Below are 19,753 nucleotides of genomic sequence, written 5' to 3'. Positions count from 1 at the left end.
CACCATCAAGCCATGGAGAGGAACCACAGTCACTGCCCGGCCATCCCCAGTTCATCGGGACAGTCAATTTTGCATTTCTTTAGTGTTTTTGAGCATGCCAAATTCGTGATGTTGAGGCCCATTGAATCATATTGCAAATGCGCATCCGTGGACATGGTGACCCGAAATGGGTTACCAGGACTAATTTTTTTGAATGGTTTTAAATGCCTTTAGGGTGGTGCAAGGGGTCCACGGTTGGGTAGGGAGCACCTTCCATCAGTGCCCATCCAGTATGGGGCGCCCCTAGTCATTTTGGATATTTTTCAAAAAATCACTAAAAAACTCACCATCAAGCCATGGAGAGGAACCACAGTCACTGCACGGCCATCCCCAGTTCATCGGGACAGTCAATTATGCATTTCTGCAGTATTTTTGAGCATGCAAAATTTGTGATGCTAAATGCCCATTGAATCATATTGCAAACGTAACACGCAATATTGCAAATGTAACGCGCATTTCCAACATGATTCAACAGCAAAAAATATCACCAAAGTTGACATGATGAAATCAACACAACGAGCGATGGAGAGGAACCACAGTCACTGCACGGCCATCCCCAGTTCATCGGGACAGTCAATTATGCATTTCTGCAGTGGTTTTGAGCATGCCAAAGTTGTGATGCTAAATGCCCATTGAATCATATTGCAAATGCGCATCCGCGTATTTGCAATATGATTCAACAGCAAAAAATATCACCAAAGTTGACATGATGAAATCAACACAACGAGCGATGGAGAGGAACCAGGAGCGTTCCTGAGGTCCTCCCGATCTGTGCAAACCAACCTTGACCCTGTGGCATTAACCCTTCACAGTGAAAAGAAGGTGTTTAGATCAAACTGTGTGCAATGACTTCTCTCCCCATAGGAACACATAGACTATTCTCCAAAATTCAACCTGAAGCCTATGTGGGTTATGAATGCCTTATGAACCTGTCTTCTACAACAATCCATCAGGCTACTGTGAGGTCTACCTGTGTCGATTCTAAGTTTCCTGTGACAACCGGAAGTGGTTAAAACCACCCAAGAGCTATTGTCACATAACCTGCACATAGTGAAAATCACGCAACTCAACCATCTGTTATTCAGTCAATTCTTAACCTGTTAGGGTATAGGGGCAGTATTTTCACGGCTGGATAAAAAAATGTACCCGATTTAATCTGGTTACTAATCCTACCCAGTAACTACAATATGCATATACTTATTATATATGGATAGACAACACCCTAAAGTTTCAAAAACTGTTTGAATGGTGTCTGTGAGTATAACAGAACTCATTTGGCAGGCAAAACCCTGAGACAGATTCTGACAGGAAGTGGATACCTGATGTGTTGAATTGACTTTAAGCCTATACCATTGAAAAACAAAGGGGCTGAGGAATATTTTGGCACTTCCTATTGCTTCCACAAGATGTCCCCAGCCTTTACAAAGTGTTTTGAGTCTTCTACTGTGAGATCTGAGTGAAGAAGAGCCTTGGAACGTGATGGCCCATTAGACACCTGGCGTGCGATTTGATGGTGGGTACTCTCATTCCGAAACGTTTTAAAAGAGAACCCAATGTTCCGCCTTGAATTTTATTCATGTTCTGGTTAAAAAAGGCCCTAATGATTTATGCTTTACAACGTTTGACATGTTTGAACGAACGTAAATATATTTTTTCCGTTCTTGAAGTGAAGTGAAGTCCGGCTGGCTTAGATCATGTGCTACAACACGGAGGTTTTTGGACATAAATGATGAGCTTTTTTGAACAAAACTAAATTCGTTATGGACCTGGGATTCTTTGGAAGTGACATCTGATGAAGAGAATCAAAGGTAATGGATTATTTACATAGTATTTTCGATTTTAGATCTCTCCAACATGGCGGTTAGTCTGTATCGCAATGCGTATTTTTCTGGCGCAGTGCTCAGATTATTGCAAAGTGTGATTTCCCAGTAAGGTTAATTTTAAATCTGGCAAGTCCATTGCGTTCAAGAGATGTAAATCTATAATTCTTTGAATGACAATATAATATTTTACCAATTTTTTCTAATATTAATTAATTATTTTGTTGTCATGACTTGACTGCCGGTATTGGAGTGAAACGATTTCCTGAACATCAACGCCATAGTAAAACGCTGTTTTTAGATATAAATATGAACTTGATAGAACTAAAAATGCATGCATTGTCTAACATAATGTCCTAGGAGTGTCATCTGATGGAGATTGTAAAAGGTTAGTGCATAATTTTAGCTGATTTTATGGTTTTGGTGAAGCCTGTCTTTGAATCGACAATACACTACACACAGCTATTGTCAATGTACTCTCCTAACATAACCTAACTTTATGCTTTCCCCGTAAAACCTTTTTGAAATCGGAAAACGTGGTTAGATTAAGGAGATGTTTATCTTTCAAAGGCTGTAAGTTAGTTGTATGTTTGAGAAATTTGAATTTTGACATTTATTTGGTTTCAAATTTGCCGCTCTTGAAATGCACCTGCTGTTGATAGGGTGCGCCACGGATGGCACGCTAACGTCCCACATAGCCCCAAGAAGCTAAGGTAGAGACTTCTTATTCAGGATTCTGTTTATGTCTACCCCAAAGACAACGTGTGTGAAGCAAGAGCTACCTGTGACAACCGGAAGTGGTTAAAAACAACCAAGAGCTATTGTCATATTACGTGAGCATAGTGAAAATCACGCAACTCAACCATCTGTTACTCAGTCAATTCTTAAGGTAGAGACTACTTATTCAGGATTCTGTTTATGTCTACCCCAAAGACAACGTGTGTGAAGCAAGAGCTTCCTGTGACAACCGGAAGTTGTTAAAAATAGCCTAGAGCTATTGTCATATTGCCACCTGCAGATAGTGAAAATCACGCAACTCAACCATCTGTTACTCAGTCAATTCTTAAGGTAGAGACTTCTTATTAAGGATTCTGTTTATGTCTACCCCAAAGACAACGTGTGTGAAGCAAGAGCTTCCTGTGACAACCGGAAGTTGTTAAAAATAGCCTAGAGCTATTGTCATATTGCCACCTGCAGATAGTGAAAATCACGCAACTCAACCATCTGTCTTTCAGTCAATTCTTAAGGTAGAGACTTCTTATTCAGGATTCTGTTTATGTCTACCCCAAAGACAACGTGTGTGAAGCAAGAGCTTCCTGTGACAACCGGAAGTTGTTAAAAATAGCCTAGAGCTATTGTCATATTGCCACCTGCAGATAGTGAATATCACGCAACTCAACCATCTGTTACTCAGTCAATTCTTAAGGTAGAGACTTTTTATTCAGGATTCTGTTTATTTCTAACCCAAAGACAACGTGTGTGAAGCAAGAGCTTCCTGTGACAACCGGAAGTTGTTAAAAATAGCCCAAAAATCACCCAAGAGCTATTGTCATATTACGTGCGCATTGTGAAAATCACGCAACTCAACCATCTGTTACTCAGTCAATTCTTAAGGTAGAGACTTCTTATTCAGGATTCTGTTTATGTCTACCCCAAAGACAACGTGTGTGAAGCAAGAGCTACCTGTGACAACCGGAAGTGGTTAAAAACACCAAAGAGCTATTGTCATATTACTTGCTCATAGTGAAAATCACGCAACTCAACCATCTGTTACTCAGTCAATTCTTAAGGTAGAGACTTCTTATTCAGGATTCTGTTTATGTCTACCCAAAAGACAACGTGTGTGAAGCAAGAGCTTCCTGTGACAACCGGAAGTGGTTAAAAACACCCAAGAGCTATTGTCATATTACGTGAGCATAGTGAAAATCACGCAACTCAACCATCTGTTACTCAGTCAATTCTTAAGGTAGAGACTTCTTATTCAGGATTCTGTTTATGTCTACCCCAAAGACAACGTGTGTGAAGCAAGAGCTTCCTGTGACAACCGGAAGTTGATAAAAATAGCCTAGAGCTATTGTCATATTGCCACCTGCAGATAGTGAAAATCACGCAACTCAACCATCTGTTACTCAGTCAATTCTTAAGGTAGAGACTTCTTATTCAGGATTCTGTTTATGTCTACCCCAAAGACAACGTGTGTTGAGTAAGAACCTCCTGTGACAACCGGAAGTGGTTAAAAACAACCAAGAGCTATTGTCATATTACGTGCGCATAGTGAAAATCACGCAACTCAACCATCTGTTACTCAGTCAATTCTTAAGGTAGAGGCTTCTTATTCAGGATTCTGTTTATGTCTACCCGAAAGAGAACGTGTGTGAAGCAAGAGCTTCCTGTGACAACCGGAAGTGGTTAAAATCACCCAAGAGCTATTGTCATATTACGTGCGCATAGTGAAAATCACGCAACTCAACCATCTGTTACTCAGTCAATTCTTAAGGTAGAGGCTTCTTATTCAGGATTCTGTTTATGTCTACCCCAAAGACAACGTGTGTGAAGCAAGAGCTTCCTGTGACAACCGGAAGTGGTTAAAATCACCCAAGAGCTATTGTCATATTACGTGCGCATTGTGAAAATCACGCAACTCAACCATCTGTTACTCAGTCAATTCTTAAGGTAGAGACTTCTTATTCAGGATTCTGTTTATGTCTACCCCAAAGACAACGTGTGTGAAGCAAGAGCTACCTGTGACAACCGGAAGTGGTTAAAAACACCAAAGAGCTATTGTCATATTACTTGCGCATAGTGAAAATCACGCAACTCAACCATCTGTTACTCAGTCAATTCTTAAGGTAGAGACTTCTTATTCAGGATTCTGTTTATGTCTACCCCAAAGACAACGTGTGTGAAGCAAGAGCTTCCTGTGACAACCGGAAGTTGTTAAAAATAGCCTAGAGCTATTGTCATATTGCCACCTGCAGACAGTGAAAATCACGCAACTCAACCATCTGTCGTTCAGTCAATTCTTAAGGTAGAGACTTCTTATTCAGGATTCTGTTTATGTCTACCCCAAAGACAACGTGTGTGAAGCAAGAGCTTCCTGTGACAACCGGAAGTTGTTAAAAATAGCCTAGAGCTATTGTCATATTGCCACCTGCAGATAGTGAAAATCACGCAACTCAACCATCTGTTACTCAGTCAATTCTTAAGGTAGAGACTTCTTATTCAGGATTCTGTTTATGTCTACCCCAAAGACAACGTGTGTGAAGCAAGAGCATCCTGTGACAACCGGAAGTTGTTAAAAACAGCCTAGAGCTATTGTCATATTACGTGCGCATAGTGAAAATCACGCAACTCAACCATCTGTTACTCAGTCAATTCTTAAGGTAGAGACTTCTTATTCAGGATTCTGTTTATGTCTACCCAAAAGACAACGTGTGTGAAGCAAGAGCTTCCTGTGACAACCGGAAGTGGTTAAAAACACCCAAGAGCTATTGTCATATTACTTGCGCATAGTGAAAATCACGCAACTCAACCATCTGTTACTCAGTCAATTCTTAAGGTAGAGACTTCTTATTCAGGATTCTGTTTATGTCTACCCCAAAGACAACGTGTGTGAAGCAAGAGCTTCCTGTGACAACCGGAAGTGGTTAAAAACAACCAAGAGCTATTGTCATATTACGTGAGCATAGTGAAAATCACGCAACTCAACCATCTGTTACTCAGTCAATTCTTAAGGTAGAGACTTCTTATTCAGGATTCTGTTTATGTCTACCCCAAAGACAACGTGTGTGAAGCAAGAGCTTCCTGTGACAACCGGAAGTTGTTAAAAATAGCCTAGAGCTATTGTCATATTGCCACCTGCAGATAGTGAAAATCCCGCAACTCAACCATCTGTTACTCAGTCAATTCTTAAGGTAGAGACTTCTTATTCAGGATTCTGTTTATGTCTACCCCAAAGACAACGTGTGTTGAGTAAGAACTTCCTGTGACAACCGGAAGTGGTTAAAAACAACCAAGAGCTATTGTCATATTACGTGCATATAGTGAAAATCACGCAACTCAACCATCTGTTACTCAGTCAATTCTTAAGGTAGAGGCTTCTTATTCAGGATTCTGTTTATGTCTACCCCAAAGAGAACGTGTGTGAAGCAAGAGCTTCCTGTGACAACCGGAAGTGGTTAAAATCACCCAAGAGCTATTGTCATATTACGTGCGCATAGTGAAAATCACGCAACTCAACCATCTGTTACTCAGTCAATTCTTAAGGTAGAGACTTCTTATTCAGGATTCTGTTTATGTCTACCCCAAAGACAACGTGTGTGAAGCAAGAGCTTCCTGTGACAACCGGAAGTTGTTAAAAATAGCCTAGAGCTATTGTCATATTGCCACCTGCAGACAGTGAAAATCACGCAACTCAACCATCTGTCGTTCAGTCAATTCTTAAGGTAGAGACTTCTTATTCAGGATTCTGTTTATGTCTACCCCAAAGACAACGTGTGTGAAGCAAGAGCTTCCTGTGACAACCGGAAGTTGTTAAAAATAGCCTAGAGCTATTGTCATATTGCCACCTGCAGATAGTGAAAATCACGCAACTCAACCATCTGTTACTCAGTCAATTCTTAAGGTAGAGACTTCTTATTCAGGATTCTGTTTATGTCTACCCCAAAGACAACGTGTGTGAAGCAAGAGCATCCTGTGACAACCGGAAGTTGTTAAAAACAGCCTAGAGCTATTGTCATATTACGTGCGCATAGTGAAAATCACGCAACTCAACCATCTGTTACTCAGTCAATTCTTAAGGTAGAGACTTCTTATTCAGGATTCTGTTTATGTCTACCCAAAAGACAACGTGAGTGAAGCAAGAGCTTCCTGTGACAACCGGAAGTGGTTAAAAACACCCAAGAGCTATTGTCATATTACTTGCGCATAGTGAAAATCACGCAACTCAACCATCTGTTACTCAGTCAATTCTTAAGGTAGAGACTTCTTATTCAGGATTCTGTTTATGTCTACCCCAAAGACAACGTGTGTGAAGCAAGAGCTTCCTGTGACAACCGGAAGTGGTTAAAAACAACCAAGAGCTATTGTCATATTACGTGAGCATAGTGAAAATCACGCAACTCAACCATCTGTTACTCAGTCAATTCTTAAGGTAGAGACTTCTTATTCAGGATTCTGTTTATGTCTACCCCAAAGACAACGTGTGTGAAGCAAGAGCTTCCTGTGACAACCGGAAGTTGTTAAAAATAGCCTAGAGCTATTGTCATATTGCCACCTGCAGATAGTGAAAATCCCGCAACTCAACCATCTGTTACTCAGTCAATTCTTAAGGTAGAGACTTCTTATTCAGGATTCTGTTTATGTCTACCCCAAAGACAACGTGTGTTGAGTAAGAACTTCCTGTGACAACCGGAAGTGGTTAAAAACAACCAAGAGCTATTGTCATATTACGTGCATATAGTGAAAATCACGCAACTCAACCATCTGTTACTCAGTCAATTCTTAAGGTAGAGGCTTCTTATTCAGGATTCTGTTTATGTCTACCCCAAAGAGAACGTGTGTGAAGCAAGAGCTTCCTGTGACAACCGGAAGTGGTTAAAATCACCCAAGAGCTATTGTCATATTACGTGCGCATAGTGAAAATCACGCAACTCAACCATCTGTTACTCAGTCAATTCTTAAGGTAGAGACTTCTTATTCAGGATTCTGTTTATGTCTACCCCAAAGACAACGTGTGTGAAGCAAGAGCATCCTGTGACAACCGGAAGTTGTTAAAAATAGCCTAGAGCTATTGTCATATTGCCACCTGCAGATAGTGAAAATCACGCAACTCAACCATCTGTCATTCAGTCAATTCTTAAGGTAGAGACTTCTTATTCAGGATTCTGTTTATGTCTACCCCAAAGACAACGTGTTTGAAGCAAGAGCATCCTGTGACAACCGGAAGTTGTTAAAAACAGCCTAGAGCTATCGTCATATAACCTGCACATAGTGAAAATCACGCAACTCAACCATCTGTTACTCAGTCAATTCTTAAGGTAGAGACTTCTTATTCAGGATTCTGTTTCTGTCTACCCCAAAGACAACGTGTGTGAAGCAAGAGCTTCCTGTGACAACCGAAAGTTGTTAAAAATAGCCTAGAGCTATTGTCATATTACGTGCGCATAGTGAAAATCATGCAACTCAACCATCTGTTACTCAGTCAATTCTTAAGGTAGAGACTTCTAATTCAGGATTCTGTTTATGTCTACCCCAAAGACAACGTATGTGAAGCAAGAGCTTCCTGTGACAACCGGAAGTGGTTAAAAACACCCAAGAGCTATTGTCATATTGCCACCTGCAGATAGTGAAAATCACACAACTCAACCATGTGTCATTCAGTCAATTCTTAAGGTAGAGACTTCATATTCAGGAATTTGTATATGCCTACCCCAAAGACAACGTGTGTCTATTTTTTTTCAAAAAAAACAAAAACACACACACACAATTTGGCCATAGGTACATAATGTGGGGCTTAGAGGCTTATACCGCCTTCAATAGTTCAAACGATTCAAGAACCGTCAGACCTAGAGCTCCGAAATTTTAGAAACCTGTTCTAGAGCTCAAGTCAATAGTGCATGGTGATTTATGGGGCTCTAGAAGGTTCTCAGACCGAGAAACCGCCTCGTGCATTTGCAATATGTTCAATTCATTTTGAATATCACGGACATGGCGACATGTAGAAATGTCCCAGAGTCGCAAGACTAGGTGCATTGAAACCGCCTCGGCCCATAGAGACGGACCCCAATGTCTCTGTCCAATAGCTCATTCAGGGACCCCGTAGTAATGCCCTGAAAAAGTGGATTTTCAGCACCAATTAAGGCCATTGCTCGGGCACCGAATGACCTATCAAGCCGAAACTTGGCATTCGGGGTCGCCTCACATAGGCCTACACATAATGTCAGAGCTGGACCCACAGCTATAACGTAACTATGTGTTTTATGTTTTTTTATGGTTAAAATTGAAAGCACTGTGAATTATGGGCCTTCTCTGACATATGTGATAGTTGGCTTCTATACGAGTTGGAAAAAGTGGATTTGGTGTCAGATGGTATCAGTTTGGTGTCAAAATGACATCTAATTGACTGATGGACGCTGACTGCTGGGTGACGAGTAATGGAGAGGAACCACAGTCACTGCCCGGCCATCCCGAGTTCATCGAGCCAGTCAATAATGCATTTCTGCAGTATTTTTGAGCATGCCTAAATTCGTGATGCTAAATGCCCATTGAATCATATTGCAAACGTAACGCGCATTATTGCAAATGTAACGCGCATTTGCAATATGATTCAACAGCAAAAAATATCACCAAAGTTGACATGATGAAATCAGCACAACGAGCGATGGAGAGGAACCACAGTCACTGCACGGCCATCCCGAGATCATCGGGCCAGTCAATTATGCATTCTGAGCATGTCAAATTCGTTAAAAATGTTAAAAGCAACAGAGTCCCACTTCTCCCTCATCATACATGACAAGTAGACCATCTGCGTTGATTCATGGCTTAACATAGGGATATATATCATTTGGGCAGTATAAATGCCATTTGGACCATGGTTCACTGACTTTTGGGTTTGGAAACAGACTTCCTATGATCGTACATGGCAAACGGACAAACATACTGATTTGGCACATTCAATACTTTCATACATGTATAATTGACAAAAAAAGAATTGGACATTTCATTTGCACATTTCTAATGGCATTTGGCAAAAAATATAAATATGTCACTTTTGACTTCCTATGAAATCATATTCCAAATGCACAAATCATATGCCTTATGCACAAGCAAATATGTCACTTTTGACTTCTTATGAAATCATATTCCAAATGCACAAAACATATGCCTTATGCACAAGCAAAAACAACCCAAAAAATTATGTCAATAAAATATGTCAAAAGTATGTCCATACAGCTCTTATACATGTGTAATTGACATAAAAATCGAACATTTTTCGAAAAACGGTCCAGAAACCACTTCTTAAGGGTTGAAAAGTTTTCAAAAAATATGTCATTTTTTCAAAATTTGACTCTTGGGACTTGAATTGTGTTACATTTGCAATATGAAAATTCACTGCGGAGAGCTCTAGCTATCTATTGGATATTTCCTGTGATTTAGCACATGCAATACTTTCACAATTGACAAAAAAAGCATTGGACATGTCATTTTGCAAAAAAAATGAAAAAAAAAATGTCACTTTTTCCCTATGAAATCATATTCCAAATGCACAAAACATATTCCTTATGCACAAGCAAAAACAACCCAAAAAATTATGTCAATAAAATATGTCAAAAGTATGTCCATACAGCTCGTATACATGTGTAATTGACATAAAAATCGAAAAAAATTCGAAAAATGGTCCAGAAACCACTTTTTAAGGGGTTGAAAAGTTTTCAAAACATATGTCATTTTTTCAAAATTTGACTCTTGGGACTTGAATTGTGTTACATTTGCAATATGAAAATTCACTGCGGAGAGCTCTAGCTATCTATTGGATATTTGCTGTGATTTGGCACATGCAATACTTTCAGATAAAAAAAAAAGCATTGGATATGTCATTTTGCAAAAAAAATGAACAAAAAAAAGTCACTTTTTTCCTATGAAATCATATTCAAAATGCACAAAACATATGCCTTGTGCACAAGCAAAAGCAACCCAAAAAACGACGTCAATAAAAAACGTCAGAAGCATGTTCATACAGCTCTTATACATGTGTAATTGACATAACAATCAAAAAAAATTCAAAAAACGGTCCAGAAACCACTTTTTTATAAGGTGATAAGTTTTCCAAAAAAAATAATTTTATCAAAATCTGAGACTTGGGTAAGAATTGGGTATCATTTGCTGTATGAAAATCCAAGGTGGAGCGCGCTCGCCATCTAAAGGAAATTTGGGGTGTTACAATTGGCAATTGCCATCGGAAAATTGCCATATGATTGGCCCGGAGATGGGCCGCTTTGGGTGGTTTTTGCAATCGTGTGTATGATTCGTGCTATGCCAAAATGTTGCCATGTTATTTTGTCCAAATAAGGGGGGTATTCCCTTACATATTATCTTTCCCTGAGAGCGCCAAATTCTTCACTTGTTGATCTTCCATAGGACAGGTGGTAGAGCGGCGGACTGTACGTGAAATTGCAACAATCCTTATGTCACTGGCTCACACTATCTCAAAGGAGGATAACTTTTTCTGCGTTTGTGCCGACTTTTTGACATTTGCCAAGTTTTTCCCCAAAAGCAATTCTTTCCCTGACCTGGAATCAAACACGGGACACAACAGCGAAAGCTCCAAATCCTTGTCACTAGACCACCAGGGAGAGGGAAAAACCTTCAGCAGTGTCGGGCCTAAACAGCATTCTTTACCCTCGGCTCACATTTTCTCTATCCCCAAATGCAACTACTGGCATTCTAAGGGGATGTAGCTCAGCAGAAGAGCGCATGCTTTGCATGTATGAGGACCCGGCTTCAATCCCTGGCATCTCCATGAAACCACCAAACTAAGAAGTTTAACTTTTAAAAGGGCTCATATCCATCAGCGGAACTTATGACCATCTAGTTGATGGCGTTGGAATATACACGTCGACCTTCGATAGCTCAGTTGGTAGAGCGGAGGACAGTAGGTGCTAATTGCAGCAAACCTTAGGTTGCTTGTTCAAATCCGGCTAGAAGGAGTGCACATTTTCTCGTGGATTGCCCCAATTTTTTGACAGCCGTTAACTTTGACTTGCAAATGACTAACACATTATCTTTCCCTGAGAACGCCAAATTCTTCATTTCTTGATCTTCCGTAGGACAGTTGGTAGAGTGGATGACGGTGGTTGCTCAGTGCAGCAATCCTTAGGTCGCTGGCTCAAAGGAGTGTACATTTTCTTGTGGATTGCCCCAATTTCTTGACAGCCGTGAACTTTGACTTGCTATTAACTAACATATTATCTTTCCCTGAGAGCGCCGAATTTTTCACTTGTTGATCTTCCATAGGACAGGTGGTAGAGCGGTGGAGTGTACGTGAAAATGCAACAATCCTTATGTCACTGGCTCACACTATCTCAAAGGAGGATAACTTTTTCTGCGTTTGTGCCAACTTTTTGACGTTTGCCAAGTTTTTCCCCAAAAGCAATTATTTCCCTGACCGGGAATCAAACACGTGAGACAACAGCGAAAGCTCCAAATCCTTGTCACTAGACCACCAGGGAGAGGGAAAAACCTTCAGCAGTGTCGGGCCTAAACAGCATTCTTTACCCTCGGCTCACATTTTCTCTATCCCCAAATGCAACTACTGGCATTCTAAGGGGATGTAGCTCAGCAGAAGAGCGCATGCTTTGCATGTATGAGGACCCGGCTTCAATCCCTGTCATCTCCATGAAACCACCAAACTAAGAAGTTTAACTTTTAAAAGGGCTCATATCCATCAGCGGAACTTATGACCATCTAGGCGATGGCGTTGGAATATGCACGTCGACCTTTGATAGCTCAGTTGGTAGAGCGGAGGACTGTAGGTGCTAATTGCAGCAATCCTTAGGTCGCTGGTTCAAATCCGGCTCAAAGGAGTGTACATTTTCTTGTGGATTGCCCCAATTTTTTGACAGCCGTGAACTTTGACTTGCGATTGACTAACATAATATCTTTCCCTGAGAGCGCCACATTTTTCACTTGTTGATCTTCCATAAGACAGGTGGTAGAGCGGCGGAGTGTACGTGAAATTGCAACAATCCTAATGTCACTGGCTCACACTATCTCAAAGGCGGATAACTTTTTCTGCGTTTGTGCCGACTTTTTGACATTTGCCAAGTTTTTCCCCAAAAGCAATTCTTTCCCTGACCTGGAATCAAACACGGGACACAACAGCGAAAGCTCCAAATCCTTGTCACTAGACCACCAGGGAGAGGGAAAAACCTTCAGCAGTGTAGGGCCTAAACAGCATTCTTTACCCTCGGCTCACATTTTCTCTATCCCCAAATGCAACTACTGGCATTCTAAGGGGATGTAGCTCAGCAGAAGAGCGCATGCTTTGCATGTATGAGGACCCGGCTTCAATCCCTGGCATCTCCATGAAACCACCAAACTAAGAAGTTTAACTTTTAAAAGGGCTCATATCCATCAGCGGAACTTATGACCATCTAGTTGATGGCGTTGGAATATACACGTCGACCTTCGATAGCTCAGTTGGTAGAGCGGAGGACAGTAGGTGCTAATTGCAGCAATCCTTAGGTTGCTGGTTCAAATCCGGCTAGAAGGAGTGCACATTTTCTTGTGGATTGCCCCAATTTTTTGACAGCCGTTAACTTTGACTTGCAAATGACTAACACATTATCTTTCCCTGAGAACGCCAAATTCTTCATTTCTTGATCTTCCGTAGGACAGTTGGTAGAGTGGACGACTGTAGGTGCTCAGTGCAGCAATCCTTAGGTTGCTGGCTCAAAGGAGTGTACATTTTTTTGTGGATTGCCCCAAGTTTTTGACAGCCGTGAACTTTGACTTGCGATTGACTAACATAATATCTTTCCCTGAGAGCGCCAAATTTTTCACTTGTTGATCTTCCGTAGGACAGTTGGTAGAGCGGAGGACTGTAGGTGCTAATTGCAGCCATCCTTAGGTCGCTGGTTCAAATCCGGCTCAAAGGAGTGTACATTTTCTTGTGGATTGCCCCAATTTTTTGACAGCCGTGAACTTTGACTTGCAAATGACTAACACATTATCTTTCCCTGAGAACGCCAAATTCTTCATTTCTTGATCTTCCGTAGGACAGTTGGTAGAGTGGATGACTGTAGGTGCTCAGTGCAGCAATCCTTAGGTCGCTGGCTCAAAGGAGTGTACATTTTCTCGTTGATTGCCCCAATTTTTTGACAGCCGTGAACTTTGATTTGCGATTGACTGACATATTATCTTACCCTGAGAGCGCCGAATTCTTCACTTGTTGATCTTCCATAGGACATTTGGTAGAGCGGCGGAGTGTACGAGAAATTCCAACAATACTTATGTCACTGGCTCACACTATCTCAAAGGAGGATAACTTTTTCTGCGTTTGTGCCGACTTTTTGACATTTGCCAAGTTTTTCCCCAAAAGCAATTCTTTCCCTGACCGGGAATCAAACACGGGACACAACAGCGAAAGCTCCAAATCCTTGTCACTAGACAACCAGGCAGAGTGAAAAACCTTCAGCAGTGTCGGGCCTAAACAGCATTCTTTACCCTCGGCTCACATTTTCTCTATCCCCAAATGCAACTACTGGCATTCTAAGGGGATGTAGCTCAGCAGAAGAGCGCATGCTTTGAATGTATGAGGACCCGGCTTCAATCCCTGTCATCTCCATGAAACCACCAAACTAAGAAGTTTAACTTTTAAAAGGGCTCGTATCCATCAGCGGAACTTATGACCATCTAGGCGATGGCGTTGGAATATACATGTCGACCTTTGATAGCTCAGTTGGTAGAGCGGAGGACTGTAGGTGCTAATTGTAGCAATCCTTAGGTCGCTGGTTCAAATCTGGCTGAAAGGAGTGTACATTTTCTTGTGGATTGCCCCAATTTTTTGACAGCCTTGAACTTTGACTTGCGATTGACTAACATATTATCTTACCCTGAGAGCGCCGAATTCTTCACTTGTTGATCTTCCATAGGACATTTGGTAGAGCGGCGGAGTGTACGTGAAATTCCAACAATACTTATGTCACTGGCTCACACTATCTCAAAGGAGGATAACTTTTTCTGCGTTTGTGCCGACTTTTTGACATTTGCCAAGTTTTTCCCCAAAAGCAATTCTTTCCCTGACCGGGAATCAAACACGGGACACAACAGCGAAAGCTCCAAATCCTTGTCACTAGACCACCAGGGAGAGGGAAAAACCTTCAGCAGTGTCGGGCCTAAACAGCATTCTTTACCCTCGGCTCACATTTTCTCTATCCCCAAATGCAACTACTGGCATTCTAAGGGGATGTAGCTCAGCAGAAGAGAGCATTCTTTGAATATATGAGGACCCGGCTTCAATCCCTGTCATCTCCATGAAACCACCAAACTAAGAAGTTTAACTTTTAAAAGGGCTCATATCCATCAGCGGAACTTATGACCATCTAGGCGATGGCGTTGGAATGTACACGTCGACCTTTGATAGCTCAGTTGGTAGAGCGGAGGATTGTAGGTGCTAATTGCAGCCATCCTTAGGTCGCTGGTTCAAATCCGGCTCAAAGATGTGTACATTTTCTTGTGGATTGCCCCAATTTTTTGACAGCCGTGAACTTTGACTTGCAAATGACTAACACATTATCTTTCCCTGAGAACGCCAAATTCTTCATTTCTTGATCTTCCGTAGGACAGTTGGTAGAGTGGATGACTGTAGGTGCTCAGTGCAGCAATCCTTAGGTCGCTGGCTCAAAGGAGTGTACATTTTCTCGTTGATTGCCCCAATTTTTTGACAGCCGTGAACTTTGTTTTGCGATTGACTGACATATTATCTTACCCTGAGAGCGCCGAATTCTTCACTTGTTGATCTTCCATAGGACATTTGGTAGAGCGGCGGAGTGTACGAGAAATTCCAACAATACTTATGTCACTGGCTCACACTATCTCAAAGGAGGATAACTTTTTCTGCGTTTGTGCCGACTTTTTGACATTTGCCAAGTTTTTCCCCAAAAGCAATTCTTTCCCTGACCGGGAATCAAACACGGGACACAACAGCGAAAGCTCCAAATCCTTGTCACTAGACCACCAGGGAGAGGGAAAAACCTTCAGCAGTGTCGGGCCTAAACAGCATTCTTTACCCTCGGCTCACATTTTCTCTATCCCCAAATGCAACTACTGGCATTCTAAGGGGATGTAGCTCAGCAGAAGAGAGCATTCTTTGAATATATGAGGACCCGGCTTCAATCCCTGTCATCTCCATGAAACCACCAAACTAAGAAGTTTAACTTTTAAAAGGGCTCATATCCATCAGCGGAACTTATGACCATCTAGGCGATGGCGTTGGAATGTACACGTCGACCTTTGATAGCTCAGTTGGTAGAGCGGAGGACTGTAGGTGCTAATTGCAGCCATCCTTAGGTCGCTGGTTCAAATCCGGCTCAAAGGAGTGTACATTTTCTTGTGGATTGCCCCAATTTTTTGACAGCCGTGAACTTTGACTTGCAAATGACTAACACATTATCTTTCCCTGAGAACGCCAAATTCTTCATTTCTTGATCTTCCGTAGGACAGTTGGTAGAGTGGATGACTGTAGGTGCTCAGTGCAGCAATCCTTAGGTCGCTGGCTCAAAGGAGTGTACATTTTCTCGTTGATTGCCCCAATTTTTTGACAGCCGTGAACTTTGTTTTGCGATTGACTGACATATTATCTTACCCTGAGAGCGCCGAATTCTTCACTTGTTGATCTTCCATAGGACATTTGGTAGAGCGGCGGAGTGTACGAGAAATTCCAACAATACTTATGTCACTGGCTCACACTATCTCAAAGGAGGATAACTTTTTCTGCGTTTGTGCCGACTTTTTGACATTTGCCAAGTTTTTCCCCAAAAGCAATTCTTTCCCTGACCGGGAATCAAACACAGGACACAACAGCGAAAGCTCCAAATCCTTGTCACTAGACAACCAGGCAGAGTGAAAAACCTTCAGCAGTGTCGGGCCTAAACAGCATTCTTTACCCTCGGCTCACATTTTCTCTATCCCCAAATGCAACTACTGGCATTCTAAGGGGATGTAGCTCAGCAGAAGAGCGCATGCTTTGAATGTATGAGGACCCGGCTTCAATCCCTGTCATCTCCATGAAACCACCAAACTAAGAAGTTTAACTTTTAAAAGGGCTCGTATCCATCAGCGGAACTTATGACCATCTAGGCGGTGGCGTTGGAATATACATGTCGACCTTTGATAGCTCAGTTGGTAGAGCTGAGGACTGTAGGTGCTAATTGCAGCAATCCTTAGGTTGCTGGTTCAAATCCGGCTCAAAGGATTGTATATCTTCTTGTGGATTGCCCAAATTTTTTGACAGCCGTGAACTTTGACTTGCAAATTACTAACACATTATCTTTCCCTGAGAACGCCAAATTCTTCATTTCTTGATCTTCCGTAGGACAGTTGGTAGAGTGGATGACTGTAGGTGCTCAGTTCAGCACTCCTTAGGTCGCTGGCTCAAAGGAGTGTACATTTTCTCGTGGATTGCCCCAATTTTTTGACAGCCGTGAACTTTGACTTGCGATTGACTGACATATTATCTTACCCTGAGAGCGCCGAATTCTTCACTTGTTTATCTTCCATAGGACATTTGGTAGAGCGGCGGAGTGTACGAGAAATTCCAACAATACTTATGTCACTGGCTCACACTATCTCAAAGGAGGATAACTTTTTCTGCGTTTGTGCCGACTTTTTGACATTTGCCAAGTTTTTCCCCAAAAGCAATTCTTTCCCTGACCGGGAATCAAACACGGGACACAACAGCGAAAGCTCCAAATCCTTGTCACTAGACAACCAGGGAGAGGGAAAAACCTTCAGCAGTGTCGGGCCTAAACAGCATTCTTTACCCTCGGCTCACATTTTCTCTATCCCCAAATGCAACTACTGGCATTCTAAGGGGATGTAGCTCAGCAGAAGAGCGCATGCTTTGAATGTATGAGGACCCGGCTTCAATCCCTGTCATCTCCATGAAACCACCAAACTAAGAAGTTTAACTTTTAAAAGGGCTCGTATCCATCAGCGGAACTTATGACCATCTAGGCGATGGTGTTGGAACTTTGATGTCGACCTTTGATAGCTCAGTTGGTGGAGCGGAGGACTGTAGGTGCTAATTGCAGCAATCCTTAGGTCGCTGGTTCAAATCTGGCTGAAAGGAGTGTACATTTTCTTGTGGATTGCCCCAATTTTTTGACAGCCTTGAACTTTGACTTGCGATTGACTAACATATTATCTTACCCTGAGAGCGCCGAATTCTTCACTTGTTGATCTTCCATAGGACATTTGGTAGAGCGGCGGAGTGTACGTGAAATTCCAACAATACTTATGTCACTGGCTCACACTATCTCAAAGGAGGATAACTTTTTCTGCGTTTGTGCCGACTTTTTGACATTTGCCAAGTTTTTCCCCAAAAGCAATTCTTTCCCTGACCGGGAATCAAACACGGGACACAACAGCGAAAGCTCCAAATCCTTGTCACTAGACCACCAGGGAGAGGGAAAAACCTTCAGCAGTGTCGGGCCTAAACAGCATTCTTTACCCTCGGCTCACATTTTCTCTATCCCCAAATGCAACTACTGGCATTCTAAGGGGATGTAGCTCAGCAGAAGAGAGCATTCTTTGAATGTATGAGGACCCGGCTTCAATCCCTGTCATCTCCATGAAACCACCAAACTAAGAAGTTTAACTTTTAAAAGGGCTCATATCCATCAGCGGAACTTATGACCATCTAGGCGATGGCGTTGGAATGTACACGTCGACCTTTGATAGCTCAGTTGGTAGAGCGGAGGACTGTAGGTGCTAATTGCAGCCATCCTTAGGTCGCTGGTTCAAATCCGGCTCAAAGGAGTGTACATTTTCTTGTGGATTGCCCCAATTTTTTGACAGCCGTGAACTTTGACTTGCAAATGACTAACACATTATCTTTCCCTGAGAACGCCAAATTCTTCATTTCTTGATCTTCCGTAGGACAGTTGGTAGAGTGGATGACTGTAGGTGCTCAGTGCAGCAATCCTTAGGTCGCTGGCTCAAAGGAGTGTACATTTTCTCGTGGATTGCCCCAATTTTTTGACAGCCGTGAACTTTGATTTGCGATTGACTGACATATTATCTTACCCTGAGAGCGCCGAATTCTTCACTTGTTGATCTTCCATAGGACATTTGGTAGAGCGGCGGAGTGTACGAGAAATTCCAACAATACTTATGTCACTGGCTCACACTATCTCAAAGGAGGATAACTTTTTCTGCGTTTGTGCCGACTTTTTGACATTTGCCAAGTTTTTCCCCAAAAGCAATTCTTTCCCTGACCGGGAATCAAACACGGGACACAACAGCGAAAGCTCCAAATCCTTGTCACTAGACAACCAGGGAGAGTGAAAAACCTTCAGCAGTGTCGGGCCTAAACAGCATTCTTTACCCTCGGCTCACATTTTCTCTATCCCCAAATGCAACTACTGGCATTCTAAGGGGATGTAGCTCAGCAGAAGAGCGCATGCTTTGAATGTATGAGGACCCGGCTTCAATCCCTGTCATCTCCATGAAACCACCAAACTAAGAAGTTTAACTTTTAAAAGGGCTCGTATCCATCAGCGGAACTTATGACCATCTAGGCGATGGCGTTGGAATATACATGTCGACCTTTGATAGCTCAGTTGGTAGAGTGGAGGACTGTAGGTGCTAATTGCAGCAATCCTTAGGTTGCTGGTTCAAATCCGGCTCAAAGGATTGTATATCTTCTTGTGGATTGCCCCAATTTTTTGACAGCCGTGAACTTTGACTTGCAAATTACTAACACATTATCTTTCCCTGAGAACGCCAAATTCTTCATTTCTTGATCTTCCGTAGGACAGTTGGTAGAGTGGATGACTGTAGGTGCTCAGTTCAGCACTCCTTAGGTCGCTGGCTCAAAGGAGTGTACATTTTCTCGTGGATTGCCCCAATTTTTTGACAGCCGTGAACTTTGACTTGCGATTGACTAACATATTATCTTACCCTGAGAGCGCCGAATTCTTCACTTGTTGATCTTCCATAGGACATTTGGTAGAGCGGCGGAGTGTACGAGAAATTCCAACAATACTTATGTCACTGGCTCACACTATCTCAAAGGAGGATAACTTTTTCTGCGTTTGTGCCGACTTTTTGACATTTGCCAAGTTTTTCCCCAAAAGCAATTCTTTCCCTGACCGGGAATCAAACACGGGACA

The 19,753-nt window shown here is 42.1% G+C and overlaps 9 non-coding genes across 9 annotated transcripts; all 9 read left to right on the top strand.

The window, feature by feature from the left end:
- The first annotated feature begins 12,354 nt into the window (after positions 1 to 12,354).
- trnay-gua (transfer RNA tyrosine (anticodon GUA)) lies at positions 12,355 to 12,442 on the top strand. Its single transcript is given in 2 exon segments — positions 12,355 to 12,391; positions 12,407 to 12,442. It is a non-coding gene; the product is annotated as a tRNA-Tyr (tRNA).
- Positions 12,443 to 13,043: 601 nt separating this feature from the next.
- Positions 13,044 to 13,131, top strand: trnay-gua (transfer RNA tyrosine (anticodon GUA)). Its single transcript is given in 2 exon segments — positions 13,044 to 13,080; positions 13,096 to 13,131. It is a non-coding gene; the product is annotated as a tRNA-Tyr (tRNA).
- A 1,173-nt stretch (positions 13,132 to 14,304) lies between these two features.
- trnay-gua (transfer RNA tyrosine (anticodon GUA)) lies at positions 14,305 to 14,392 on the top strand. Its single transcript is given in 2 exon segments — positions 14,305 to 14,341; positions 14,357 to 14,392. It is a non-coding gene; the product is annotated as a tRNA-Tyr (tRNA).
- A 601-nt stretch (positions 14,393 to 14,993) lies between these two features.
- Positions 14,994 to 15,081, top strand: trnay-gua (transfer RNA tyrosine (anticodon GUA)). The gene is given in 2 exon segments: positions 14,994 to 15,030; positions 15,046 to 15,081. It is a non-coding gene; the product is annotated as a tRNA-Tyr (tRNA).
- Positions 15,082 to 15,869: 788 nt separating this feature from the next.
- Positions 15,870 to 15,957, top strand: trnay-gua (transfer RNA tyrosine (anticodon GUA)). The gene is given in 2 exon segments: positions 15,870 to 15,906; positions 15,922 to 15,957. It is a non-coding gene; the product is annotated as a tRNA-Tyr (tRNA).
- Positions 15,958 to 16,745: 788 nt separating this feature from the next.
- Positions 16,746 to 16,833, top strand: trnay-gua (transfer RNA tyrosine (anticodon GUA)). The gene is given in 2 exon segments: positions 16,746 to 16,782; positions 16,798 to 16,833. It is a non-coding gene; the product is annotated as a tRNA-Tyr (tRNA).
- Positions 16,834 to 17,621: 788 nt separating this feature from the next.
- Positions 17,622 to 17,709, top strand: trnay-gua (transfer RNA tyrosine (anticodon GUA)). Its single transcript is given in 2 exon segments — positions 17,622 to 17,658; positions 17,674 to 17,709. It is a non-coding gene; the product is annotated as a tRNA-Tyr (tRNA).
- Positions 17,710 to 18,310: 601 nt separating this feature from the next.
- On the top strand, positions 18,311 to 18,398 carry trnay-gua (transfer RNA tyrosine (anticodon GUA)). The gene is given in 2 exon segments: positions 18,311 to 18,347; positions 18,363 to 18,398. It is a non-coding gene; the product is annotated as a tRNA-Tyr (tRNA).
- Positions 18,399 to 19,186: 788 nt separating this feature from the next.
- On the top strand, positions 19,187 to 19,274 carry trnay-gua (transfer RNA tyrosine (anticodon GUA)). The gene is given in 2 exon segments: positions 19,187 to 19,223; positions 19,239 to 19,274. It is a non-coding gene; the product is annotated as a tRNA-Tyr (tRNA).
- The last annotated feature ends 479 nt before the right edge of the window (positions 19,275 to 19,753 follow it).

Source organism: Salmo trutta, chromosome 34 (genome assembly GCF_901001165.1).
Source record: "Salmo trutta chromosome 34, fSalTru1.1, whole genome shotgun sequence".
Lineage (NCBI taxonomy): Eukaryota > Metazoa > Chordata > Actinopteri > Salmoniformes > Salmonidae > Salmo > Salmo trutta.
This window is presented reverse-complemented; position numbering and strand designations above follow the sequence as displayed.